Below are 27,926 nucleotides of genomic sequence, written 5' to 3' on the forward strand. Positions count from 1 at the left end.
CAGGCCTCACTGGATCCTCAGGACCCCACTGCCAAATGTATACTGATAGCACTGAGGAGGCAAATCCCCATTCCACCTGACAGGGTCCAGTGCTTGGTGAGCTGTTGCTTCAAAAATCAGCAATAACAATGCTTCCTCCTGAGAAGGAGTCCAATCTCATTTCACCCCTTATCTTTGCCTGAGAGCCCCCCTTAATTTCAAATTTATAGCAATTCAGAGAGAGGGAGTTTACATTTCCCATTTCAGGGAAGGCTTCTGCCTTCCTTAGCAGACACCTGTCTTTTCAAACCAAGACAGGAACTTATAATTAAATTTATAATTTGCTGTATAGTCAAGTATGTTAAAAACAGACAGTTCTTGCTTCACCACAAGAGGACTTTGCTTCTTTGCTACCATAAACAAGACTTTGTGTATTCGTTTAAAACTGATAAGCAAGAAAAAACTGGATCTGTAGTTTGGACTATGGCCAGAAGCCTTGGAAAACAACCAGCTACCCAGAGAGCATGTGCAAAGACCAGGTTCATCCAAAGTGCACCCCGAGGAAGACTGCTTTTACCCCATTGACTTCATCTGACGACCCCCGCCCAAGACCAGCAGAAGATAGTACTTAAGCACTGAGCGATAAGAAGCTGATTACAATACGAAGAGGCTATGAATATGTATAGGCGACGTTGAAATCTTTGCAAAGATGTATGAGCTTATGGATATATAAACAGAGTCTGCTCTGTTTGGATAGGCATGCTTGGTGAAAATATTCCGTGAAAATATTCCCCTTGTGTCCAGCCCTGTAAAATACATACCTGCTTCACAACTATTTATTAGTTGTGGAGCTCTTATTCTGAATGTCAATAGGCTGGGAGTGGGGGGGAAAGGCTTTGGGTGTGTGCTGGAAAAACCTCTGGCCAGAGGCACAGTGACTGTCCACCCTACACTGTGCAGAGAAGCCCAGCTGAGGTTCACAGGGTGGAGAGACCTGTAATCACTGGGAAGGGGAGTGCAGGGGGTCCCTGGTGTGAAGAAAATGAAAATGTGAAGAAAATGTGAAGGAAAGGTAGGATCTGGTGGATCTTTGCATGTTGCAAAGCAAAGAGGATTGCCCCTTGAATGTGGTGCAAATACAAGTTTCAGTGGCAAGCTCCAGGCAAGCTCATTGTCCCGGCACGAATCTCTGTGCAAGATGTAGCTGAGAAGCTTTCTGTTTGGATTCAGACGATGAGAGAGGCTGAACATAGTGCTTAGAAGGAAGGTGCATGTGGTGGTACGTAGTGCTTAGAAGGAAGGTGCATGGCCCAGGTCAGAGAATAGATGAGGATTTGCCTTGGTGAGAATGAAAACGCGACAGTTCCAAAAGGCAAAGAACGAGGCCACAGAGCACCAGGCTGGTGTGTGCAGTGTACTGGCTGCCAGAGGAGCGTGGCTGCCACTTGCTTGCCTGCCAAATTCACATTGGCAGTCGTAAGGGGGAAGTTCAAAGATAAAGCTTGTTCAAAGACAAGCGCTCTCCTGGCTTGGCTCCATTTGTTTTGGGAGCAGTTCAAGGAAGAGCTCCACTGTGGATCCTGGCTCTTGGAGACTGACAGAAGGCAATCCTGAATGTAGCAGGGAAGGGAGAGGAATTGTATTGTTGGTTATGCCGTTTATAGGCTGAAAAAGAAAAGGCAATTGCAGCACAGTCTCTTTCTTTTCTGTGCAATCAGCCACTCAACATGTGACTCACACCCACTGAACTGCATCCACCTCCCTGGAGATATGCACTTTCCCTTAAGCTCTATGTACCATCTATGTACCTCTCATTGTCACAGATTTGAAACCCCTTCAAAATGTACAGCAGCTGCTTGCAAAGTAAAAGTCCCAGAACGAAAAGCCAGTGCTGGCTTTCATAGTCCCTCTGCAATCTGTAAACTACACAAAATGTACTAGTGATTTCGCACTTTCCTTTTCAACTATATGTATAGCATCAGCACATTCTCTCAAAGTGGCAGAGTCACTGTTACAGTGAAGCATTTCCAGCTGCAGTTACTACTGAGAGATGTCCCAGGACAGAAAGCATTTTCTGCACTTCCCTCTTCCCTGGGAAACCTGATATTCAAGCACAATCACTTTCATACACCTTTCACTGTTCTTGAGTGCAAGCAACTAGAGGTCACACAGAAGGAAGGAAATGTCAGGGCAGACTAAAGAAGCCATTTTTCCTAGCAGCATTTAAATTGTGCACAACACACTTGGGACCATGTACCTCCTTTTAACGTATATATGGACATTTTTCACTCTTGCAGTTTTGCTGCCAACTTTCAGCAGCTGCTCCCATCAAATAGACTGTAGAAGACAAAGCCATTGCTGGGCTGCCCCTTCCCCTAGCCTCATGTAAGCCACATCAAACTCACTGGTGCACTCTGTATATCCATTCTCTGCTGTGTCTACGGTCGTTATCTCTGGATCTCAGGACCTAAAGATAAGGGCAGTAGATTTCTGATAGGGCTGGAAGAGGAAGAGGTAGCAGCACAAGCTGCTCTTGTTGAACTTCCCACTTGACAACTGCTATTGTGAATTTGGCAGACATGCCCCTCTGGCAGCCAGTACGCTGTGCACACCATCCCAGCGCTCTGTGGCCTTGTTCTTCACCTTTTGGAACCTCTCCTGCTTTCATTCTCGCCAAGGCAAATCGTCATCTATTCTTGCACAGAACACTCTGCCAGCAGGAAAGCACTCCTAAGCATTGCTTTCTGCCAAAACTGACCTGGGCCATGCACTTTCCTTCTAAGTACTATGTACCACCACATTCAGCCTCTCTCATCATCTGAATCCAAACAGAAAGCCTCTCGGCTTCATCTTGTGCAGAGATTTGTGCCAGGACAATGTGCTTGCCTGGAGCTTGCTCCTGAAACTTGTGGAAACCTGTATTTGCACCACATTCAAGGGGCAATCCTCTTTCTTTTACAATGTGCAAAGTGCTGTCAGATCTCCGTGCTCTCTGCACGGTCCTTCTTAGCTTGAAGTACTACTGCACACATTACAGCCTCACAAGGACTAAAGCTCCAGAGAGATATCTTGCACAGAAAAATGTGCTGGGACAAAATCATGTTCTTCCTGGCCCCTTCTCGTTACTCAGATTATGGTGCTGTGTCAAATGTCTTGGACATAGAACAACTAATCCAGCAAGTCCTTCTCTCCCAGCACATTTCACTGAACAAAAGCTCCATGGACAGTTTGGACTTGGTGAAACAAATGGGATATGAGTGTACCTAAAACTGAGGAGAAACTGTGCGTGGCACACTGTGGGTGCATGCAGTACACATAGGGAGAAGTGGCAAACCTGAGTGCCATCACTGGGCTTCAGTCCTGTTCTGGATCACATAAGGTAAAGAATGAAGTGGCAGAGCACTGGGCTTGTTTGCACAGTGAACAGAATTACAAAAGTCCAGCAACAGCTCATTCTCAATTTGAATCCACTGAGAATGCTCTTGTTGCTTGAAAAGTAACATGAAGCCGTTAGACTTTATCACAAAATGTCGAGATCAGTCAGCTCTTTTTACACTCTCAGTGTTGCAGAGTCTGTGATAACCAAGTCCATAGATCACATGTTAAAACAGAAGGCATTCTTTACATACCCCTTCTCCAAGCAGCCCTGAAACTGCACACAACACACTGCATCTCTGTACTTTATTTCTCAGATAGCTATGCCATCACATTTTCCACTCTTGCAGCTCCATTGCCAGCTGTCAGCAGATGCTGTTATAGAAAAAAGCTCAGTAAGTCAAAACAAGTGCAGGGCTGCACCATCTGCTTGCCACACATAAGTCACATCAAACTCACCAGTGCACTGAGTGCTTTTCTTCTCTGCTGCAACTACCATTGTGTTGTCTGGATCTTGGAGCCTAGATGAAAGCACAGTTGGTTCCACAGAGGGCTGAAAGAAAAATTGATAGCAGCAAGAAGAGCTGTCCTTAAGATTCTTGCTTAAGACTGTAATGTGAATTCAGCAGGCAAGAAAGTAGCAGCCACCAGCTTTTTGCAAGTCTTTGCGCTACAAGGGGGGAGCTGGACTCGAGCAACTGGGACACGTAATGGGGTGTCCCCTGCTTCCAGTGCCCCTTCCTGGTGCTCCCAGTGCCTCACCTTAGCACTTCCAGTTCTCTTCAGAGCTCCCTGTAGGACTCCCTGGTTCCCTTTCCTGCCCCCAGTTCCAACCAGTGCTCCCAGCTGACTCTCAGTTCACTCCTGGTGGACTCAGTGTTGCTCCCTTCAGCACCGTCCCTGTCTCACCCCAATGCTTCTAGTGCCATCCCCGTGTCACTCCCAAACTCCTGGGAGTCCCAGTGCTCCCAGGGTCACCCCCTAGCTCCCTCCACATCTTTTCAATCTCTCTTGTGTCTTTGGCTCACCCCAAACATGAAGGCCAGAGCAAAGGGGAATGTCTGTGGAAGATGCAGAACCCCTGTCAGCACCAAAATTCCCAATGTTCCACCCACTGTCCCAAGGAAACACCTAAACCCAGCTTTTCCCACCACCAACTCTGCGAAATCATGTGTGCCAAGGAACTGAGATCCTGGACACGGCACCAAAGTGGAGACAAAAAACTTCCTGCAGAGCCTAACCTCCAAATCCTGCAGCTGCTTTGGCTGTTCCTAACCTGGAGACAACCCAAGATCACCTAGAGCACAGAGATTCGGCACGAGGACACCCCAAGACCCTCAGACCCCCTGGGGGGAGGTGGGGAGTACAGACACTAAGGTCCTCCAGGGCTGGAGGTATGAAGAGGTGCCTGCAGTGGCGCCTCAACCCTGATGGAATCCCCCCAAGTTCAAGCCCCACATGGCTCCCCCTGAATTTTCTTGACCAGTGTTTATTGATTGGGCTTTTCCTAGTTTTCCTTTGTTTCCAGGAAAGGTTTCTCCAGGGTGATTAATAACCCATCTTGTGTTATGACTTAAGAATATATCCAGATGTGTCCACAAATTACCTCCACTTCTTTCAAATAGGAAAAAGATGCCACCTTTTCCCTGCTCTGGTCTGTACCCACAGAGAGGACTTCAGTACATGTGCCAAGGGCTGTGCAGCCACTTTGGGGTGGAGCAGGGGCTGAGGTGGGTGGGTGTGGAGCAGAGATCCTCCCACCTTCGCAGAACTTGCTCTGCCCATCCCAAACACACACTTCAGTCGTTTTGGCGCATTTAACCCTTTCTCCAGTCTCTTACACCATTCAATATCAGCCACTGTCAGAAAATCTTGCTGTTTTCAATGGCTGCAGCTTTAAATGAGAAAGTTCAACATGGCAAAAGTTTGGAGGGCTGAAGACAGCAGGTATTTCCAGCCTCTGTGTTCCATACTTTGTCTAAAAGGCTGTTGGCATCTGGATGTTTAGACACTTTTTTAGACACTGAGTTACATTTATCATCTGAAGATGTAAAAATCTTCATCTCCGCAGCACACCCCTAGGCCACATTCATCCCACTCAGCTAATCCCAGACCAACTCCTGCCCTCTGCCTGATGCCCCCAGTGCCAGCCCAGTTTAGGCTGCTCTAATTCAGCTCTGCCAGTCCCACCCTGATAGACTGAAGTGCCTGCAGTCCATTTCATGAGGCTCAAAACTAACAGGAAGTTCTCAGCTTTAATTTTCAGCTGGCTTAGCCCTGAAGCAGGTCACCAGAGTCAGCTAAATCCCCAGAAATGTCCTAAGGAAGGACAAATTGCCCAGCCAAAGCTGTGCCAGTGGTGCTCAAGTGGTGACTTCCACTGTCTCAAGAGCAGCCTTGGGACTGAGGAGATCCCTGAGATCCCTGAGGAGCCACATTTCCTCAGGAGCAGGAGCAGCAGCCTGATGGATGTTTAAAACTTTAGCAATTCACATGCACAGTTCTTTCCTGTGCCTCCATGATAGCCTTCAAAAAGGAGCAAACCCACTGATTTCAGGACATGAAAGATCCCTGCAGGAGGAACTCAACACAAGCTTCCAGATGTGTCCCCAGTAATTCCCTGACTGTTGTCAACAGAGCTTTAGGACAGCACCCAGCGCCCCTGTGTTCATGGCAGGTGAGCTCAGCTCAGCTGGCAGTGAGACTGTATGGGGGGTCCCAGACTCCCATTCTGGCAGCCCAGTGCTGTGGTGGCTCGTGGTGGGTCACAGTGGCCACAGACTCGGCTGCTTGCCCACAGGTCTGTGTTGTCCTAGGATTCACAACAAAATCTCTTTTTCCCACCCTGTCAGAGAGAGCAAAGTCCCAGCACCTGCTGCAAGGTTCAAGTCTCCATGCCCAGGATTTGTGCCAGGGACAAGGGGACACTCAGCCTCCCCCAGGTAGCACCTCCTGCTCTATTAAACATCACAGCCAATGTCATTCTGGGGCTGGAGCAGCAGCAAGTTCAGGCTGAGGAGAAAGTTCTTATTGGAATCCTTGGACTTCACACTGGTGTTCCCAGTAACACCCAGAAGGTCATGGTTTGGTTACCAGATGAAGAATCATTAGCACCTGGTGGGTTTGATGCCTTAGGATTTTAGCTTTTATATTTTTTCATGTATTTGTGAACCTGCAATTCTTTAGTGTACAACTCTGAATTCCACACACAGTGTTAGCTGCTGCTTACCCATTTTGGTCAGACACAATAATTCCTCTCTAAGCCTGGGAATCAAGGACACCTCACTGTCTCAGGCCCTGAGAGATGTAAACAAAAGTGAGCTGGGGGGGAGCAAACTTGGGGTAAATGACTTCATTACCTGAGGCTGTAATTGGAAGATTAACCTCCAATATGCAAATGGAACAAACTTATAAAAGTGTGAAAACCCGTGACCCGCTGTCCATTTTTGACTGTAGCCCTTTGGGGGGCTTAATCTGCCTGAAATGTACTAGAAGGCCCTTCAATAAATCCAACTGCTCTTTATTCCCTTAATTTTGTCTGGCCTATGTTTTTAGGTAGCCCTGGAAAAGGCATCAGGTTAATACAATGCAAATTTTTAAAAACCCGTTTATCTATGCAATTGTATTATACTTATTCTGTAGGAAAAAGAACTGGAAAGCAACCAGCCCCTTGAAGCTGGGAATTTGTGCTCAATACAGACAGGTTAGGGAGCCCTGACAAGCAGGCTCTGATGTTAGAAAATGTCTTGATGTGTGGACAGGAGCTGCACCACTAACTGTAAAGTGAAATGAGTGTTGAAGGAGCATGGTGGGTCCCAGGGAACTCTGATCCCTGCAGAACCTCATCTAACATGGATGGGCCAACCCAGCTGCACTGGGATCACAGATGACTGCACTTCCAACTGCCAGGTCAAACATCACCTCATCACCTTCCTATTAAATGCTTATCACTGCTTGCTGTGAATGACAGGAGAATTGGGTGGGGAGTAGCAGCAAATTGACATTTATTGATTTTCTGAATTATCGAAAGGAAATATAATCAACTGTCACATTAACATTAATTGCTAATTCTACACAATTAGGGGAATTTAATTAAATGTACCACTTGCCATGCCCACAAAGACATTTCCTTCAGAGGAAAAGGAGAGTGTTTCAAACTGTGCCATAGATGAGCCCTCATTTAAGCAAGGCTTTTACAGTTTCCTTTCTGTAAACCATGACAAATTCACGATTGACTTTTTTTTCCAAAAAAAAAGTCATGGCAGTTCACTTGTGCACTGTGAGTCCCACTTTAAAAAGCTTTTAAAGAGATTGTTTTATCTGCAATGATTTTGTGCCTGTAATCAGAAAGTATATTTAATTTTCTTTTAACCATTACTGCCCTCAAAGTGGGTTTGCCTGAGAAGAATAGAAGCTCATACATGCAGATGTGAGCAGGCTGCTTCCCCTGAAGAAATCAGAGCAAACACAGAGTTCAGATCTAGGATTTGAGGAGTCCCAACTCACTGGAAGCTGGAGAATGTTGTCCTGTGTTGCAGTGCGGTTTCCGGTTTGACCTGTCCCAGCCCCCTCAGGTGTGCCAACCTTTCCCCCTCCCCCTTTTGCCCTCCTGCCCAAGAGCTGCCCATCAATCTTAACATTCCAGCAAGGCGTCGTGTGATTGGCAGATGCCCCCCAGGCCTGGGCTCATTGGTTTGTCCTAGTGTCCACATCCCTTGACCCCTTCCCTTGCTCACACCTGGTTGGCCCTCACCTGTCCCTCCCCTCCCCCTGTCCCCGGGGCTTAAAAGGACACGAGACCATGCGGCTGGGTGTCTGTCTGGAGCTGTTACCACGTTCGGAGGCCTACAATGCTGCAATAAAACTCTGGATTTAAGCTCTACGGCAGAACCCGCTCCTTTTCTCTTCACTGCTGGTTGAACCTTTTCCACCAAAGGTAAACTGAGTTCCTACTTTGTCTGGATTTGTTCCGAGGGCCCAGCTGCAGCACCCAGCCGGCCAAAGGCATCTCTGCGGTGAAAACACCACAGCTGCCGCCTTTGGTCCAGCAGCGAGGCCAGACGAAGCCAGGCAGGACACACCTGGAAACATTCGGGGTCTAATGTTTAATAGTCCTGATTTTCAAGGGCAAGGAGGAACCCAGACACTACAGGCCTGTCAGTCTCACTCTGATACTTGATAGAATCATGGAAAAGTTTGTTCTGGGAAGTACTGAAAAACCTGGAGGACAATGCAGGCATCAGTCAGAGTCAGCACAGCTTCATGAGGGGAAAGTCCTGTTTGTGAAATCTGATTTCCTTCTATGACAGGGTGTCGAGGTTTAGGGCAAATTTGGAGGAGAATTTCCAAATTAGGGCTCCTCCAGTAAGCAAACCCCCACAGCCCCTCCCCCCAACCGGTTCGGGAAGGATTTCTCGGAGAGGAGTGGAAAGAACCTGTTTATTTAACAAGCACAGCACCCCCCAGCACACAAAATGAACAATACCGGATGACACCGCTCTGAAAAAGATGACAAATTCAGAAAGTCTCTCTGGGGGTGGTCACTTTGTTCTCAGTCCCTCCGGCGCTGGGGCTGCTGCTGCAGGCCAGAAGGTGCAGGATCTTGGTGTTTCTCAGGTCCCAGTCCGGAGCAGGTTCGAAATGATCAGAAAAAGGAAAGGAGAAACCGTCCAGGAAGAAATTGGACAGTTTAGCTAAACTAGCTAAAGAGCAAAAGCAAGCAGAAGCGAAGCAAGCAAGAGCGAGAGAGCAAAAGCAAAAAGCCAAAACAGCAAAAGCCAAAGCTGCAGTCTCTGTGTCCCGCCAGGCTGATAAGAAAACCAAAACAAAACTTTCCCTCTTCAGAGCCGGTCTTAAAGGTACAGAACATGATATCCAACATTAACAGAACACATGAATGGGGATACAAGCATCATAACATCACCCTAGGACATTCCACCCCTTGTCCCCATATCATCAACATACTACCACACATCATGCATTTATTCACACAAAATTTCCATCTGCTCCCCCAAAATTTACAAGCAATACCCATCATGCCCTCATCACATCCCCACACTGGACCACTGAATCCAGGCCCCATACTACAGACCTGCAGGATTTCACCCCTCTCACCTTACTCACTCAAAGCTCCATCTATCACTTGCTCAGACCTTCGACACTTGCACATCTCCTTCTCCATCTCCCACTTGCCCAGACCTTCAACACTTACACATTTCCTTCTATCTCATGTCTGTATGGTTTAATGTACAGACAATGGCAGTAACATCCGACAAACAGTGATATTGCATATCCTTCTCACCCCACAATCAGATCTCCCTGTGGTACACATCGTGTTGTTCCATCTCTTTGCATTATCCACCATGTGCAACCTGGTCCCTGAGCAAAGACAGCCCCACGAATGGGTTTGTCTGTACTCAAGGCAGAACTGATCCACACTGTCTTCCCTAACAAACCTCTGACAGGTACCACTGGGACTTTATCTCCATCTATTACATTCAGGGACTCAGACTGGGCAGGACCTGCTCGGTTGGTGGAACCTTGGGTGTTAACTAACCAGGTGGCCTTTGCTAAATGCTGCTCCCAATTTTTGAATGATCCCCCACCCAAAGCTTTTAGCTGGGTTTTTAGTAGTCCATTGTACCTCTCCACTTTGCCTGCAGCTGGTGCATGGTAGGGGATATGGTACACCAACTCAATGCCATGTTCGCTAGCCCGGGTGCTGATAAGGCTGTTCTTGAAATGAGTCCCATTGTCTGACTCAGTCCTCTCAGGGGTACCATGTCTCCACAGGATTTGGTTTTCTAGGCCCAGGATGGTGTTCCGGGCAGTAGCATGAGACACAGGGTAGGTTTCCAGCCATCCAGTCGTGGCTTCCACCATGGTCAGCAGGTAGCGCTTGCCCTGGCGTGTCTGGGGCAGTGTGATGGAGTCAATCTGCCAGGCCTCCCCATACTTGTACTTGGACCACCGCCCACCGTACCACAGGGGCTTCACTCGCTTGGCCTGCTTGAGGGCAGCACACGTCTCACAGTCATGGATAACCTGTGAAATACTGTCCATGGTTAAATCCACCCCTCAGTCTTGTGCCCACTTATAGGTGGCATCTCTGCCCTGATGGCCTGAGGCATCATGGGCCCATCGAGCTAGGAATAACTCTCCCTTGTGTTCCCAATCTAGGTCTATCTTTGACACCCCTATCTTTGCTGCCTGGTCTACCTGCTCATTGTTTTGGTGCTCCTCATTGGCTCTACTCTTGGGGACATGGGCATCTACATGGCGGACTTTCACAGGTAGCCTCCCTACCCTGGTAGCAATATCTTTCCACTCATCAGCAGCCCAAATTGGTTTTCCTCTACGCTGCCAGTTAGCCTTTTTCCACCTCTCCAGCCATCCCCACAGAGCATTGGCTACCATCCATGAATCAGTGTAGAGGTAGAGCTTTGGCCATTTCTCTCTTTCTGCAATGTCCAGGGCCAGTTGAACGGCTTTGAGTTCAGCAAGTTGACTTGATCCACCTTCTCCTTCAGTGGCCTCTGTGACCTGTCGTGTGGGGCTCCATACGGCTGCTTTCCACTTCTGGTTCATCCCTAAGATGCGACAGGAACCGTCAGTGAAAAGAGCATAGCGTGTTTCCTCTGGGGGCAGTTGGTTATATGGAGGAGCCTCTTCAGCCCGTGTCACTGGTTCTTGTTCTTCATCTGTGACACCAAAATTCTCACCTTCGGGCCAATTTGTAATTACCTCCAAAATCCCAGGGCGATTCAGTTTACCTATATGGGCGCGCTGAGTGATAAGAGCAATCCACTTGCTCCATGTGGCACTGGTGGCATGGTGAGTGGAAGGAACCTTGCCTTTGAACATCCACCCCAGAACTGGTAGTCGGGGTGCCAGGAGGAGTTGCGCCTCTGTACCAATCACCTCTGAGGCAGCTTGGACTCTTTCATAGGCAGCCAAGATTTCCTTCTCTGTGGGAGTGTAGTTAGCCTCAGAGCCTCTGGAGCCTCGACTCCAAAATCCCAGTGGTCGACCCCGAGTCTCCCCAGGCACCTTCTGCCAAAGGCTCCAGGACAAGCCATGGTTCCCGGCTGCAGAATAGAGCATGTTCTTCACATCTGGTCCCGTTCTAACTGGGCCAAGAGCTACTGCATGAGCAATCTCCTGCTTGATCTGGACAAAGGCCTGTTGCTGCTCAGGGCCCCAGTGGAAAGTGTTCTTCTTGCGGGTGACCAGGTAAAGAGGGCTCACGATCTGACTATACTCAGGAATGTGCATCCTCCAAAAGCCTATGGCACCTAGGAAAGCTTGTGTCTCTTTCTTATTGGTGGGTGGAGACATTGCTGTGATTTTGTTGATGACGTCTGTAGGAATCTGACGCCGTCCATCTTGCCACTTCACTCCCAGGAACTGAATCTCATGAGCTGGTCCCTTTACTTTGCTCTTTTTAATGGCAAAACCAGCTCCCAGGAGGATTTGGATGATTTCCTTTCCTTTCTCAAACACTTCCGCAGCTGTGTTCCCCCACACAATGATGTCATCAATATATTGCAGATGTTCTGGAGCCTCACCCCTTTCTAGTGCAGTCTGGATCAGTCCATGGCAGATGGTAGGACTGTGCTTCCATCCCTGGGGCAGTCGGTTCCAGGTATACTGCACTCCCTTCCACGTGAAAGCAAACTGAGGCCTGCATTCTGCTGCCAGAGGAATGGAGAAAAATTCATTGGCAATGTCTATAGTGGCATACCACCTCGCTGCCTTGGACTCAAGCTCGTACTGGAGCTCTAATATGTCTGGCACAGCAGCACTCAGTGGTGGAGTCACCTCATTCAATGCACGGTAGTCCACAGTCAATCTCCATTCTCCTTCAGATTTTCGCACAGGCCAAATGGGGCTGTTGAAGGGTGAGTGGGTCTTGCTGACCACCCCTTGGCTCTCCAGCTCACGGATCATCTTATGGATGGGGATCACAGCATCTCGAGTGGTTCTATACTGTCGTCGATGCACTATGGAGGTGGCAATTGGCACTCGTTGCTCTTCTCCCATCAGACATCCTACTGCAGATGGATTCTCAGACAGCCCAGGCAAGGTGTTCAATTGCTGGATGCCCTCTGTCTCTACAGCAGCTATCCCAAATGCCCACTTGAGTCCTTTTGGGTCTTTGAAATACCCACTTCAAAGGTAGTCTATGCCCAAAATGCATGGGGCCTCTGGGCCAGTCACAATAGTGTCCCAGTCTCTCTGCAAGCCTCTCAAGTCCCTGGGCCTTACCCGGGTCGGCAGAGAGTGGGGGGGGTAGCCCCACCACGGCCGACTGCAGGGAGACACTCTCTGTGCCCCGAGGGTGCTGAGGGCACTCAGGCTGGTTGCCTTCGTTGCAGCAGAGACGACCGAGACATCGGTGGAAGGGTGGAAGAGAAAGAGCCGACTCCCAGCAGGGGGTATTCCAAGGTTTTATTAAGGAGTCCCGAGGGAGCTCCTATACCTCAGGGGGTCCTCCTGCCGAGAGCACTGGGGGATGTTCGGAGCTTACATTTAAAGGGGGGAGGAAACTAACATAGATAAAATCCTACTGACCAATAGGTATCTCTGGGGGATGGGTGCTGGGGGGATAGACATACAAAACAGCGTATGGGGCAGGACTTGGGGGGTTGACCCTTGGCCCCTGGCTAATCACTCGACAACTTGGACCGAAACTTCTAGGTAGGGGGCTGGGATGTCGAGGTGACTGGCAGAGAGCCAGGGTGGGGGTTTTGGAGATCTTATCCCAGGAAAGGGATAACACAAGTAGAGGGAAAAGGAGAGGGGGGGGTACAGTCTGGGATAAGCCATTTGGGAAAAACATGGGGATACAAAACCAACTACTTCAAAGTATTACAAAATATAAGAACGCACTACAACATCTCCCTCTTTTCGTTTAAATAAAAAAGGAAGAGGCACCTAAACATTAAATTTCAGCTCGGAGTGCTATCAAGCATCAGCAAACCAAGGCTGTTTTGTAAATTCTGCAGAGGTTTCTGTCCCTTCCTCAGAAGAGGTGGGGACAGTCACCTGATTGACCTCTAAAGGGGAAATAGCTTTCGAGATCAGTTTGGTCACAATGCTCTTGATGATCCCAAAACTGATCAAAATAACAAGAAGAACAAGCAAAACTAAAAATACAGATTTCAAAATGGATTTGACCCAGCCCGAGAGTCCCCATCCCTGAAAGAGTCCATCCATCCAGTCTGCTGTTTCTTGCTTGATGTCTTGGACCATTTGTTGCATCTTTCCGATGATTTTGTGGACATTTTCAGCTTTGGATGACAGATTCAGGCAACAGAGACCTTCAAACTCCTCACAACGATGGTTATGTAGCAAGAGGAGAAAATCAATTGCAGCCCGATTTTGTAGGGTGGCTTGCCTTGTTGTTTCATCGTCTGCCAGGAGGTCTGAAAGTGCAGCTGATGTAATATTGGCCTGTTTAGCAACCCAACACTCTAGATGTGATAATTCGCCTAGAGCTTTGGCTGCAGATACCCATGGCAAAAACACGGTGATCGCAACTCCTTTTGGTTTGGACCAATGTACAATTTCAGAATCGCAATTTGGGTCCAGATTCTTTAAATCTCTCTTTTTGCGGGCCGAATTGCGGGTGTTGGTTTTGGTTCGCCAATCCATGATTTGGGTTTTGTTGGGTGTAAACAGGCTCAGCTTTCCAATGGTGCATGGACCTCCGATTAGACGAGAGGGGATGCCTGCCCATGCCCTGTCCCCGCAAATGAGGAAAAACCCCTTAGGAAGGGCACGGGGCTTATTATCAGGGGTAGAAGGTATTCCTACTTGGGAAATTTTCTTACACCAAATTTTTGCTGTGTAGTTCACCTTAAACTGTTTGACTTCATGGTACAAATCTACTTGATCTTTTGGTGTAAACGTAAACTGAACACAATAGAATGCCTTGGCAGAACCAAGGAGTTCAAATTCTTGGGGTTCTTTTTCTGCTACTGCTTGTCTATCAATTAATTTTGACCAAGGGGATAACGGATTATATACTGGGGGAAGGGGAGCAGCTAATGTTGGCGGAAATTCATCATATTTAGATGGGATCCCCACAAGGCAAGTGGACATCGGGTCAGACACAGAAGAGGCTGACAGGCAAATGTGGTCTTGGTTGAGGACTCTGGCGAGGGTGGTCCACACATTTGCTTGGGGTTGTGGAACGATCCACATCTGACCTGGATGGACGGCTGTCAACAGAAGCAACGGAAGGATGGGGCTCATTCTGATGACACCAGGGCTGAGTTCAGATCAAAGGAAAACACTAAAACTGAAAATAAAAAATGTTAGGGATGAGGTCCAGGTAACAACAATTTAACTTTAAAGAGTCTGACGGCGCTTCCTCCTCCAGCAGGCACTGGCTACCTGTGTTGCAGCTTTGTCCTTTGACACCTTAGGAATGTATGGTCTCACCCACCTGGAGGGGATCCATCTCAAGCCCGAGGGAGTGGATACGCACGCATACCCCCTACCCCAGACTACGAGCTCATGGGGCCCCTCTATTTTCCAGGTTTCAGGGTCCTTTATGAGGACTGGCGGACGGACTTTTAATTTGTGCTGACTGTTCTCGTTAAAATGTCTTACAATAGGTGGGTTAAGGTTTTCAAAGGTACAGTTCAAAAAGTTCAGTGTGAACAGCGCTTTGGACAGCTGGATTTGAGGGGTCTCTGTTTTCATCACTTCACGTTGTCGGTGGAGAACCTTTTTTAGGTTCTGATGGGCTCTCTCCACCACAGCTTGGCCTGTCGGGGAATAGGGGATGCCTGTTTTGTGTTCTATTCCCCATTGCTGCAGGAAGCTCTGAAGGTCTTTGGACTTGTACGCTGGGCCATTGTCTGTTTTGATGACCTTAGGGATTCCTAATGTGGAAAAGGCTTGCATGAAATGCTTCTTTACCTCACTGGCTTTCTCCCCTGTGTGGGCAGAAGCATAGATGGCACCAGAAAAGGTATCCACGGAGACGTGGACATATTTAAATCTGCCAAATGATGGGATGTGGGTTACATCTGTCTGCCACACTTCGCAGCTCTGCAAGCCCCTAGGGTTTGCACCTGCACTTAAGGTAGGTAGTGACTGATTTTGACAAGAAGGGCATGTGGCTACGATGGCTTGGGCTTGTTTGTGCTTCAGATGGAATTGTCGGACCAAGGCAGGTGCATTCTGATGAAAAAATTGATGACTGATCTTTGCTTGTTGGAATACCTCTGGGAGCGGGGCCATCTTGGCTGTAGCCGCAAGGGCATCAGCTTTCCGGTTACCTTCTGCAATGAACCCCGGCAGGTCTGTGTGTGACCTAACATGCATCACATAAAATGGGTGTTCTCGGCCAGAAATAATTCTTACTAACTTAGAAAGTAATTCATATAAAGGAATGTTGGAAACTTCTTGCAACACAGCATTCTCTGCCCTAGACACTACACCTGCAACATAAGCTGAATCAGTGACTACATTTAAAGGCTCAGGAAACTTCTCAAAAGCTCTGACTACAGCAGCCAACTCAGCAATTTGGGGTGATCCTTCCACCTTGGCAATATCTGCTTCCCACTGTTGAGTTTGGGGATCTTTCCAAGTTACCACTGACTTGTGAGACGCACCAGATGCATCAGTAAAAACTGTCAGTGCTTTTAGAGGTGTCCTGCTCTGAATACTTGTCAGTGATAATGAAAACTGAACATCTGAGTTGAAAATTTTGTGGGCCGGTCTGTGAATTGAAATTTGGCCTGTGTAGCTATCTAGGGCTAATTGCAAGGCTTCATTCTCTTGATAAAATTGCTCTAGCATTGCTTGAGACAAATGGCCTGATTTCAGGTTTAAGGAAATGTAAATGCAGTCAAAGTCACACCCTGCCAATTCTCTGATCCGTATCCTTGCTTTCCGGATCAATTCTGCCATCAGCTCTTGTGGCATTGTCATCCTTTTTGACCTGTTGTGACTGAGAAAGACCCATTCTATAATTAAGAGGGGATCTTTCTTGACCTGGTCCTTTTTCTTTGCCTGGACAGTTTCCCACTGAAAAATCATACCATGGAGGTGTGGCAATTTGCCTAAGATGATAAATTTGAAGGGGAGACCCTGCTGGCACCTGTGGGCCTGCCTAGTAGACATGATTTCCTGAACTTTCTCCAGTGCGGTTTTCGCTTCCTGGGTGAGGGTCCTAGGAGCACTAAGGTCATCTCCCCCTTTTAACAAATTGAAAAGGGGGGCTAGGTCTTCGGTGGAAATGCCTAGCCAAGGTCTCACCCAATTTAAGGATCCACAGAGTTGATGGAGATCCGCTAAGGTTTTGATATCATGTTTGATAGTCAATTTTTGCGGCACAATGGTCCGCTTTCCAATTTCAAGGCCCAGGTACTTCCAAGGTGGCATCTTTTGAATCTTTTCTTCTTGGAGCTCGAACCCTGCAGCAACCAATGCATTGATTGTCAGGTCAAGTGTGTGAGTAAGCATGTCATCACTTGGGGCACACACCAGGATGTCATCCATGTAGAGCAGGATGATGGAATCTCCTGCAGCTTCACGGACTGGAGACAACAAGGAAGAAACATACCTCTGGCAAATCACAGGACTGACTTTTAGTCCCTGAGGGAGGGTCGTCCAATGGTATCTCTTCATTGGGGCCTCCAGGTTAATGGTGGGAACCGAGAAGGCAAAACGCGGAGCATCGTCAGGATGTAGGGGAATGTGAAAAAAACAATCTTTGATGTCAATTACAGCTAAAGACCAATTTTGTGGAAGCATGCTTGGGGAGGGCATCCCTGGTTGTAGGGAGCCCATGTCCTCAATAACGTTGTTGATTTGACGGAGGTCATGGAGTAGTCTCCACTTGTCTTTGTTTGGTTTTTTAATGACAAAGACAGGCGAATTCCACGGCGACGTGGTCTCCACAATGTGACCTTTTTCTAACTGCTCTTGTACAAGTTCTTCAAGCGCCTTTAATTTGGTTTTGTTGAGCGGCCACTGAACTACCCTTATTGGAGTATCAGTTTTCCAAATCAATTTTTGGGCATGGCGCACCTCAGCGACCGCTCCCCGAAAAACCTGCGGGTTTTCTGGGATGTCAATTGTGGTTCCCCATTGAACCATTAAATCTCTGCCCCAGAGGGGCTCTGTGTAGTCTAAAACAAACGGGCGAATGGAAGCTATTTTGCCATTGGGTCCCTCAATTTGAACAACGTTTTTTGACTGTCTTGCCAATTGAATTCCCCCTACACCTTGCACGTGTCCTGCTACGTTTTGCAATTCCCAGTGTGATGGCCACTCTTTAGATGGAATAATCATGACATCTGCTCCAGTATCTAAAAGTCCTTGTATGGACTTGTACTCACCACCACGGTGTAACCCACATGATAGCTTGGGTTTTTCTCTTCCCAATACCTGAGTCCAGCAGACATTGGGACGGAGTTTACCTCTGAGGGTGTCTGCTTGCTCCTGGTCCCATGGAGGCTCAGGCACTGGGATGGCTTGGGCTATGATTTGGCCTTTGGGCAAGTACACGGGTGGATGAGTACAGTGAAGCCATATGACAAATTGTTTCGGGTCTGATGATATGAGACCCGGAGGAATAATAATTTCTTGGGGTGTGTGTTTTGTGTCCCCAAGGACGACATACTTACTGTGACGCTTCTGGCAAAGCTGTGTCCAAGTACCTGGTTGTTCAGGGTTAACAGATATGAAATGCCAGTTAGTGTCTCTGAGATGGAGAGGTTCGGTCAACGCCAGCCTGTAAGGATTATGGGAAGAGTCAGTGGTTAAGATTGGCCTGGGATTATTCCAATGAAATGAATGTTCTGTTTTGTTCAAAGCCAGTGCCTCGCTTGGCACCGATACATCTTTTACACTAGATTTCTTTTCCCTCCCCCGTACTTGAATTGAGCCCACCCTATTTTTGTCATAGCGCTGGGGAAAGGAGCGCTCTTTACTCAGTTTTTTGAGAGGTGGTCCTTTGGGGAATTCTGGTTTTTAATCATATTGTATTTAAAATCTAAAAACTGCTTTTTCAGAGGGCAGTCCGGCATCCAATGCCCCAACTTCCCACAAAGATGGCAAGGTCTATTGGAGCTGGAGATTCTCTCTTGTGGCATCGTGACATGCTGGAGCTGGCTGGTAAATGATGGCTCAGGGGTTTCCACTGCAGCAATCCTCCTCTGTGGTTTTGGTCTCTCGTCGTGGTCAGCGAGGGTAATGGTTACTTTCTTCTCACACACTTCAAGCATGGCCTGCAGCGTAGGCGTTGGGTCAAGAGGCAGGCTGAGGATAGCAGCTTTGCACTTCTCATTGGCATTTTCTTTAGCAATCTCGGTGAGGATTTCCATCCTGGCTCCTTCATTCTGAACTTGCAATTCAACAGCTTTTCTCAACCTTTCCACAAAACTCAAAAAGGACTCAGATGGAGATTGTGTTATTTTCAAATAATTTTCAATTGGAATACTAGGACGGAGCCCAAAGAAAGCTTTCTCAGCTGCTCTAGCACATTCTCTGAAAGCCCTTGTGGGAATGCTTTCTGCCTGGATCACGGCGTCTTCCCAACCCCCCTGTCCACAGAGATGATCGAGAGATAACATATTACCATAAACATCACGAGCAGTAGCTTCATCAGCCCACAGAGCTGGTAAAATTGCTCTCAATCCTTTTTGCCATGCAACATCCCACAAGAGATATTCAGAAGACGATAACAGGCAGGAAAAAAGGTGTTTTATATCAGCAGGGGTTAGAATGTGAGCGAATAATGTAGCTTTAAGGAGCCCTCTAAAATATTCACTTGATCTCCCAAAATCTTTTTGGGCTTTGGCTAGTTCTTTAACAGAATCAACAGAAAGGGGGCTATAATTTGGCTGGAATGCCCCGGTGACATCTGGAATATATGAGACAGGGGCAGCAGAAAAGGACGGTGCTGTTTCCGGGTTCGGTCTCCCAGCAACAGCGTCTCTTGTTACACTGCTCTGAGCGCCGGAGGGCGGGCCGTGGGGGGGGCGGAGGGAGCCCGCGGCGGGCGGGCAGAGCTCTGAGGGGGCGGGGGCGGCCGGGGCCAGAGCAGGAGGGGCGGCCGGGGCCAGGGCGGGAGGAGCCGGAGGAGGGGCCGGAGGGGCCGGAGGAGGAGACGGGGGAAGGGTGGGAGGGGCCGGGGGAGGGGACGGGGGAAGGGCACAGGGAGGGCGGGTTTCGGGGGCGGGGTGCTCCGAGCAGAATGGGTTGTTGGGAGAGCGAAAGGGATTATGGGAAGGCGAGGAAACCGACATTGCCACGTGGTGTCCGCCATTATGGACAGAGGGGATTACCGGACGCGTCTCAGGGGTACCAAGGCGGGCACTAAGGTTGTGAGACACGGTATTATAACTTGTGGAAGCAGGGGGGAGGGTAAGATTTCGGGAATTCAGGGCAGAAGTGTCCGGGTTGGAGACAGAGAGCCTCGGGGGGGAGGCAGGGGTTTGTACCGGGGCTGGGGGTGGGGAAAGGTGGATGGGGGAGGGAGAACCGAACTCGGAGGGGGGTAGATCGGGTTTTTGTGAAACAGAGATATTGAAACTGTTGCCGGATGGCTGTTCTTGCATCTTTAAATTAAATTTTACAACATTTCTTATCTGCAGGGCTAAAAAAGCAAATTTTGACGGAGATATGTCTCCTGATTTCCCTGCCTTCAATAATTCACTACCAATTTTGTCCCAAAAAGCCAAATCACTGAGATTTTCAGTGGACACGTTGGGGAAGTGAAGGAAAAGCCATCTGACGAACTGTTTAACATCTGTCTTTGAAAATCGGATTTTCTCACTCTTAAGAATGTTTAAGAGATGATAATAGACACCCTTGTGAGATACAGAAAGCCTAGCACCCATTTTGGCTCTGATTTTAAATTTGTATCTCAAATTTCAGCAACCCAGGTGGGGGGGGGAGGAGAAAAAAGCCTACAGCTGGCAGTCTGCCCACAATAGAGAGAAAGGAAAAAAAACTTCAGCCCTCCGCGGCGGGGCTGAGAACAAAGGGCAGGGAAACACCCCCTCCCAAAGAGGGGAGAAACAAGAGAAGGGTAAAACTTACCAATCCAACTGCAGGAGAGGGGAACGAAAAAGCCTGGGATGTTGATTTCCACCTGAAGCTGACTTCTTGGGGTACATAAGAAGCTCCCAGCTTCATCCACAGGAGAGCAACTCACTAAAACGGAGTTTTTTCTTTCCTGAGGTAGCTTGCCGGCCGAAGGCTTATTGAACAGACTGAAAGTATGTCCGAGCCCCTTTCCGTGGGCTCCTGGAATGGTCCCAGAGCCCCACGGCTGGGCGCCAAGCTGTCCCAGTCTCTCTGCAAGCCTCTCAAGTCCCTGGGCCTTACCCGGGTCGGCAGAGAGTGGGGGGGGTAGCCCCACCACGGCCGACTGCAGGGAGACACTCTCTGTGCCCCGAGGGTGCTGAGGGCACTCAGGCTGGTTGCCTTCGTTGCAGCAGAGACGACCGAGACGTCGGTGGAAGAGGAAAGGGGCCGACTCCCAGCAGGGGGTATTCCAAGGTTTTATTAAGGAGTCCCGAGGGAGCTCCTATACCTCAGGGGGTCCTCCTGCCGAGAGCACTGGGGGATGTTCGGAGCTTACATTTAAAGGGGGGAGGAAACTAACATAGATAAAATCCTACTGACCAATAGGTATCTCTGGGGGATGGGTGCTGGGGGGATAGACATACAAAACAGCGTATGGGGCAGGACTTGGGGGGTTGACCCTTGGCCCCTGGCTAATCACTCGACAACTTGGACCGAAACTTCTAGGTAGGGGGCTGGGATGTCGAGGTGACTGGCAGAGAGCCAGGGTGGGGGTTTTGGAGATCTTATCCCAGGAAAGGGATAACACAAGTAGAGGGAAAAGGAGAGGGGGGGGTACAGTCTGGGATAAGCCATTTGGGAAAAACATGGGGATACAAAACCAACTACTTCAAAGTATTACAAAATATAAGAACGCACTACAACAACAATAGGATGTTTCTTCCACTCATTCCCAGTGAGGCTCACATCCGCTTCCACCAAAGTGAAATCCTGGGATCCCCCTGTCACACCAGCAATAGAAACAGACTCTGTCCCCACATGTCTCGACGGAATTAATGTACATTGCGCGCCAGTATCAACCAAAGCTTTATACTCTTGTGGTTCCGATGTGCCAGGCCAACGAATCCACACAGACCAGAAAACACGATTTTCCCTGGCCTCTACCTGGCTAGAGGCAGGGCCCCTCTAAGCCTGGTTATCCTTCTTTCCCTGGGCATATGTCTTGGATGTTCCTTCAAGGGGATCAGACGTGGCATCCTCAGCATCATACCTGGTGGTTCGGCTATGGGCAACTGGAGCTGCTTTCTTCCTGGTGGCTTCCTTCAATTCACGCACCCGTCGTGCCAGAACAGCAGTAGATTTTCCATCCCACCTCCTCATGTTTTCTCCACAGTCACGCAGGTAGAACCACAGCTCTGTTCGTGGGGTGTACCTTCTCTGGCCATCTGGGGAACGTCTGCCTTGGATACCAGAACCTCTGATCTGTACTGCCGAGATTTGGAGAAGGTCTTCTTTAATCTCTTCTCTGAGCTTCTTATGATTCTCCTCTAGCTTATGCTCTAAGTTCTGCAGATGTGTTTCTACCGCTGCAATTCTGGCATGTGTTGGGCCATGCACAGCATCTGCATATGCTCGGAGCTTCCTTGCCATATCCAGCACAGTCTTGTCCCTCTCATCCCGCTTCATTATGGCTAGGGCAGAAGCATATTCGTGTGGCCCAAGTCGCACAAGTTTCCGCCACATCACAGACGTGCATGGCACCAAGTCTGGGTTCCTAGTTGTCACATCATCTGAGAAGATAATCTCTGCCACTACCATCTCTCTCAGGCGTTGGATCCCTTGCTCTATGGTCTTCCACTGTGTCTGTTGCATATAAAGATCATCTGCACACAGGTATCTTTGTGCAACACTTTCCAAGACCCGTGCCCAGAGGCTCTGAGGGTTTGCCCCCCTCATCATTCCTTGGTCGATGACAGGATCATGTGATAGGGATCCCAAATGCCTCGCTTCTGTGCCATCCAGAATTGTAGCCTCGCCTGCAGCATCCCAGAGACGGACTAACCAACTAATTATAGATTCATCAGGTCGTCAGGTGTAATCCTTCCGTAAGCCACAAAGGTCCTTCAGGGAAAAGGACTCAACATTTGCATCTGGTCTTGCACCTGCTGCTTTGACTCCTGATTTTATGTCAGGAGGCATTGAGGTTTCTTCTGCTGCATCATCATCATCATCATCCACTGGTCGATTGGTCTTGTCCGTGCATTTCCCACTTCTAGTACTGGTAGCAACAGCCATTGGTTTAGCTGCTGGCTTAGGCTCACTATCTGGTTTGGCTGCTGGCTTTGAGCCTGTGGTGTTGGCTGCAGCCTGAGTGACTGGGATAGCTGATTTATCTCCCTGCCCCCCTGCCTCCGTCTGCTGTCCTACAGTCTCCAACAGAGTGTGATAAGCATATGCCAGGGCCCAGCTCACTGCAATGACCTTTCTCTCCTTAGGCTCATCCTGGTATTTCTCTTTCAGATATTTCCCCACCTCAGCTGGGTTCTGAGTTTGTTTATGGGGAAAATCCCAGACTATAGGGTCGGAGAATTCCTTCAGGATTTGGCCCATTTCCTCCCATTTCCCACACCACTCAGGATGTTTCACACCTGGGTCTACTCCTGAGTCAGGGGTCTCATCAGCCCGTCTAGAAATCTCAGCCCTCATTCTGGAGAAGCAGCAGACTGTATAGAAGAAGGTTACCAGATTGAATACAAGAAAGATGGTTTCTTTAATATTCAGGGGAAACTGAACATCCTTCACTACTGATGCAACCGATTCATAGGAGAAGAAGGAAAGCAAAGGCTGAAAAGCCTCATTCCCTGCTGCTCCTCCTCTAACAAACTGGACGAATAACCATTGCCAAGAACCATTCATACCTGGAGCAGACCCCAACATGTTTATAAACTTCTTGCACATCATTGCCATCAAGCCCAGCAGGATAGCTATTCTGGTCACTGGCCCTCTGCTGTAAAAACTACGTATGAGGGACAATACTAGAACTATTTCAGGATAGGAAAATAAACCTAGGGACCACAGAGGTATTAAAATCTCGAAAAACCCTAGGGACCAGAAGCACATGCAAGCCTTCACCCCAACACTCATCATGAATTCAAAAAGCATGGCTATTAACTGCTTCAAACAAACAGAGAGTAATGGCAACCAAAATACCCTCAAAACAGGGTTTTTCCACTCACTCTCTCGAGCCCAGCGTTGGGCGCCAAAATTTTGTCAAGGTTTAGGGCAAATTTGGAGGAGAATTTCCAAATTAGGGCCCCTCCAGTAAGCAAACCCCCACAGCCCCTCCCCCCAACCGGTTCGGGAAGGATTTCTCGGAGAGGAGTGGAACGAACCTGTTTATTTAACAGGAACAGCACCCCCAGCACACAGAATGAACAGTACCCAATGACACCGCTCTGAAAAAGATGACAAATTCAGAAAGTCTCTCTGGGGGTGGTCACTTTGTTCTCAGTCCCTCCGGCGCTGGGGCTGCTGCTGCAGGCCAGAAGGTGCAGGATCTTGGTGTTTCTCAGGTCCCAGTCCGGAGCAGGTTCGAAATGATCAGAAAAAGGAAAGGAGAAACCGTCCAGGAAGAAATTGGACAGTTTAGCTAAACTAGCTAAAGAGCAAAAGCAAGCAGAAGCGAAGCAAGCAAGAGCGAGAGAGCAAAAGCAAAAAGCCAAAACAGCAAAAGCCAAAGCTGCAGTCTCTGTGTCCCGCCAGGCTGATAAGAAAACCAAAACAAAACTTTCCCTCTTCAGAGCCGGTCTTAAAGGTACAGAACATGATATCCAACATTAACAGAACACATGAATGGGGATACAAGCATCATAACGTCACCCTAGGACACAGGGGAACCCACTTGGTTGATCCAGGAAAGCCAGCAGATGGAATCTTTCTGGATTTCAGCAAAGCTTTTGTGCCTCCCAGAATGCCACCCAGAATGCTTCCAGACAAAGTGCCCATCACATAGCTGGATGAACACATTGTGGAATGGGTGAGCAACTGGCTCACAGGTCAGGCACTGAGGCTGGCAGTGACTGGGGTGACACCACGCTGGCAGTGGTCACCAGAGGGTTCTGCAGGGCTTCATTGGCAGTCCTGGCTCTCCAATGTCTTTATTAACAATGTGAACACAGGACTTGAAGGGATAATCAGTAAATTTACCGATGACACCAAACTGGGAGGAACTGTCACCTGCCCGGAGGGCAGAGAGGCTCTGCAGAGAGGTCTCCCAAATAGAGATGGGCAATCACCAATGGTGTGGAATTTAACAAGGGAGGGGTCAGATTCTGCCCCTGGGATGGGCAGCCCTGGCTTGGCGTATGGACAGGGGAAGGAGGGGCTGCAGGGCAGCTGCAGGGAGGGACCTGGGGGTCCTGGCCAAGGGCAAGCTGAACATGAGTCAACAGTGCCTTGGCAGTCCAAAGTGTCACTGTGTCCTGGGGGGCAGCAGCCCAGCATCCTGGCCTCTGGGCTGGGGAGGCGATTGTCACGCTCTGCTCTGCACTGGGGTGGCCTCACCTTGAGCGAGAACACAATATAAAAAAGACATAAAGCCATTGCAAAGTGTCCAGAGGAGGTCACAAGGATGGGGAAGGGTCTCAAGGGGCTCTGTGAGGAACAGCTGAGGACACTTGGTTTGTTCATCTGGAGAAGAGGAGACTCAGGTGAGACCTCAGTGAGCTCTTCAACATCTTCCCGAGGGGCAGTGCAGGGGCCAGCACCAAGCTCTTCACTCTCATGAGCAGGGACAGGACTCAATGAAATGGCTGGAGCTGAGTCAGGGGAGGACAGGTTGGATATCAGGAGAAAGTTTTTCGCCTAGAGGGGGGTTGAGCACTGGGGCAGGGTCCCCAAGGAAGTGGTACCAGCCCCAAGTCTGTTATGGGACAGGAAACATTTGGACGATGCTCTCAGGCCCACGGTGGAATTGTTGTGGTGTTCTGTGCAGGGCAGGAGTTGGACTGAATGATCCTGATGAGTTCCTTTCAACTCAGCATGTTCTGTGTTGCTCTGAAATTACTTCAGCATCCAGCATTCAGCTTTCACTCTAGAATAAAGCTGTTCCAGCCTGGTGAACACAGACATTCCACCCCTCCGAAGTACAGCACCTACAATATTCCTTAATTTCTTTGGATTAAAGAAAGAAAGAAACTGCATTTAAATGTCACTGTAAAAATTCCATGCCCTTCTTGACTGGCTGCCTGTAAGGGGGGCCATTTACAGAGCAGCTTGACAGGGGCCATGGCTTGCCCTGGCCATAGGAGGGGACAGAACAGGCTGTGGGTGCCCCCCATGCCCCTGTCACTCATGGGGGATGTGACAGTGATGGGGGACAGGTGACCTGGTCATGCCACCAGGAGTGCCAGGATGGGGCACAGGTGGACATGGAAGCGCCACCATGGATGTTGTGACACCAGGGCACGCATTGCCATGGAGATGCCACCGTGGGTATGGTGACACCAAGGGATGTGTGGCCTTGGAGGTGCCACCGCAGGTCCCGAGATGCTCGTGGAGATGCCACCAGGGGACAGGTGGCCATGGGGTGGCAATGCCAGTGGGTGTGGCAGTGTGACAATGACAGGCCATGTGTGGGGCCAGGCTGGGGTGGCTCTGTGCCTGCCCTGTGGGTGGCCTCACTGGTAACGAGCCGGTTTGGCTGGATCCCAGTGCTGGTGCCACAGGGCCTGGCCCGGTGCCACTGTCAGTGCCAGCCCTGGCATGGGCAACATTGGGACAGGGACACATGGGGTGGGAAGAGACCCTGGGGATAGGGGAGACTGAGCATCCCAGGGGGCTGTGCCAGGCCAACACCTCCCACCCCACACCCCAAAATTCATCACCCCCCGCCCATCATCATCATCACCCCAAAAGTCATCACCCCCCCCCAAACCATGACACCCAAACCATCCCCATCACCCTCCACCCATCATAATCACCCCAAAATTCATCACACCCCACCCATCGCCTCAAAATTCCCCCCACCCCTCACCACCACTCTCCCACCCCTGTACCTTCCTCACCTGCCCCATCCTGTGCCCCCAGCGCTGCCCTGGCTCCGCTGTCACCGTGTCGCCTCCTCCTGTCCTCGGAATGCAGGTACTGCTGCAGGGGTGGCCTCGTCCCCTCCTGTCCCCCTCGGGTCCCTGTACCCTTGGGCGCCTTGGAGGGGGCGAAAAACGCCTTTTGGAACAGGGACCCACACGCGCTGGCCTTGGGGACACCACTGTCGCCAGCCCTGTTGCCGTCAGTGCCGGGGTGGCTGTAGGAGCATTTCCAGCCCTGCATCCGCTCCCAGTGGCAGCTCCCCGGGGACCTCCCGCCCCTTTCGGGATCGCCGCCTGTTGACCGCCGGGGACAGGCGCGGCGCGGCACTTGTAGTTCTTCAGTAGGGCGGGGGGCTCGGGGGTGGCCGGGAGGGCTTTCACCTCCATCTGTTGGGGGGAGAGTAGAGTTTGAGGGTTCCACGGGGTAGATGTGGGGGCGCTGGCATGGGGGGAGTCACTTTGGGGGGCCCCAGGGGGTAGGTAAATTTAGGAGTGGTGGGACGGGGGAAGTAATTTTGTGAGCTGGAATTGTGGGTGGCGAGATGGGGGGAATCATTTTGGGGATTCATGGGCTGGATTTGGGGTTAGTGGGATGGAGGGAGGCATTTTGGGGGTCCCTGGGCAGGCGTGGGTGGGGTTGGGAGGGGGAGAGTCACTCAGGGGAGTCCAGGGGCTGAACTTGGGCGTCGTGGGATGGGCAACCCCAACGTGGCATCCCCACCTTCAGGGGTCCCCAGTTTTTGGGGTCCCCCCTCCCTGGGATACCCCTGCCCATCCAGGGGACCCAAATTTTTGGGTTCTTCTGCCCACCCAGGGGGTGCCCACCCAGGTGGGTCCCCACGGCAGCGCCTCGCAGCCCCCACCCCTGCCGGGGACAGAGTGATGGGTGCCCCGCAATCCCCATGGCTCGGGCGCAGGCGGGACTGGAGACGTTTCCGTCCCGCCCCGGCCGCGCTTCCCCTGCGCCCCGCCCCCCCCCCCCCCCCCCCCCCCCCCCGCACCCTGGGGACCCCCGATCCCCCCTTTGTCACCCGCTCAGCGCGGGGGACCCGGTGGCACCGCAGGACCCCCTCCGTGACATCCCCGAGGTGGCACCCGCGCTTTTGATCATCACCACCCGCCAATTTGTCACCAGCGCCCCAAAGCGGGGAGTGGCCCACATCCTACAAGGGGGGTGACAGCATTTTTGGGGTCCCTTCACGCCACTTCCAGCCCCCGCATCCCCCCGAGGATGCCGCGCGACCCCGTATTCCCCACGCTGTCCCGGCCGCAGCATCCCCCGAGGGTACCCTGGGGACTCTGGGGACTGTCCCCATGTCCCTCCCGCCCCGTCCCCGTGGTACGTCCGCTGCTGCTCCCGCGCTCGGTCCCCCGGTCCCCGGTCCTGTCGCAGCTTCCCCATGTGACCAGGCAGGAATTACAGTCACC

General features: G+C 50.2%; 2 long non-coding RNA genes across 3 annotated transcripts; both read right to left on the minus strand.

The window, feature by feature from the left end:
- Nucleotides 1-3,645: 3,645 nt before the first annotated feature.
- Nucleotides 3,646-9,301, minus strand: LOC143695989 (uncharacterized). The gene is made up of 3 exons (XR_013185459.1): nt 8,840-9,301; nt 3,814-3,907; nt 3,646-3,729 (listed from the first exon to the last, which is right to left on the minus strand). It is a non-coding gene; the product is annotated as an uncharacterized LOC143695989 (long non-coding RNA).
- Nucleotides 9,302-9,306: 5 nt separating this feature from the next.
- On the minus strand, nt 9,307-27,926 carry LOC143695992 (uncharacterized). 2 transcript variants are annotated; one of them, XR_013185463.1, is made up of 4 exons: nt 27,788-27,926; nt 26,475-26,885; nt 23,802-25,581; nt 9,307-10,398 (listed from the first exon to the last, which is right to left on the minus strand). It is a non-coding gene; the product is annotated as an uncharacterized LOC143695992 (long non-coding RNA). The 2 variants fall into 2 exon arrangements; XR_013185462.1 differs by lacking the exon at nt 9,307-10,398 and having other exon boundaries at nt 23,786-25,581.

The sequence above is a fragment of the Agelaius phoeniceus genome, chromosome 27 (assembly GCF_051311805.1).
Source record: "Agelaius phoeniceus isolate bAgePho1 chromosome 27, bAgePho1.hap1, whole genome shotgun sequence".
Classification (NCBI taxonomy): domain Eukaryota; kingdom Metazoa; phylum Chordata; class Aves; order Passeriformes; family Icteridae; genus Agelaius; species Agelaius phoeniceus.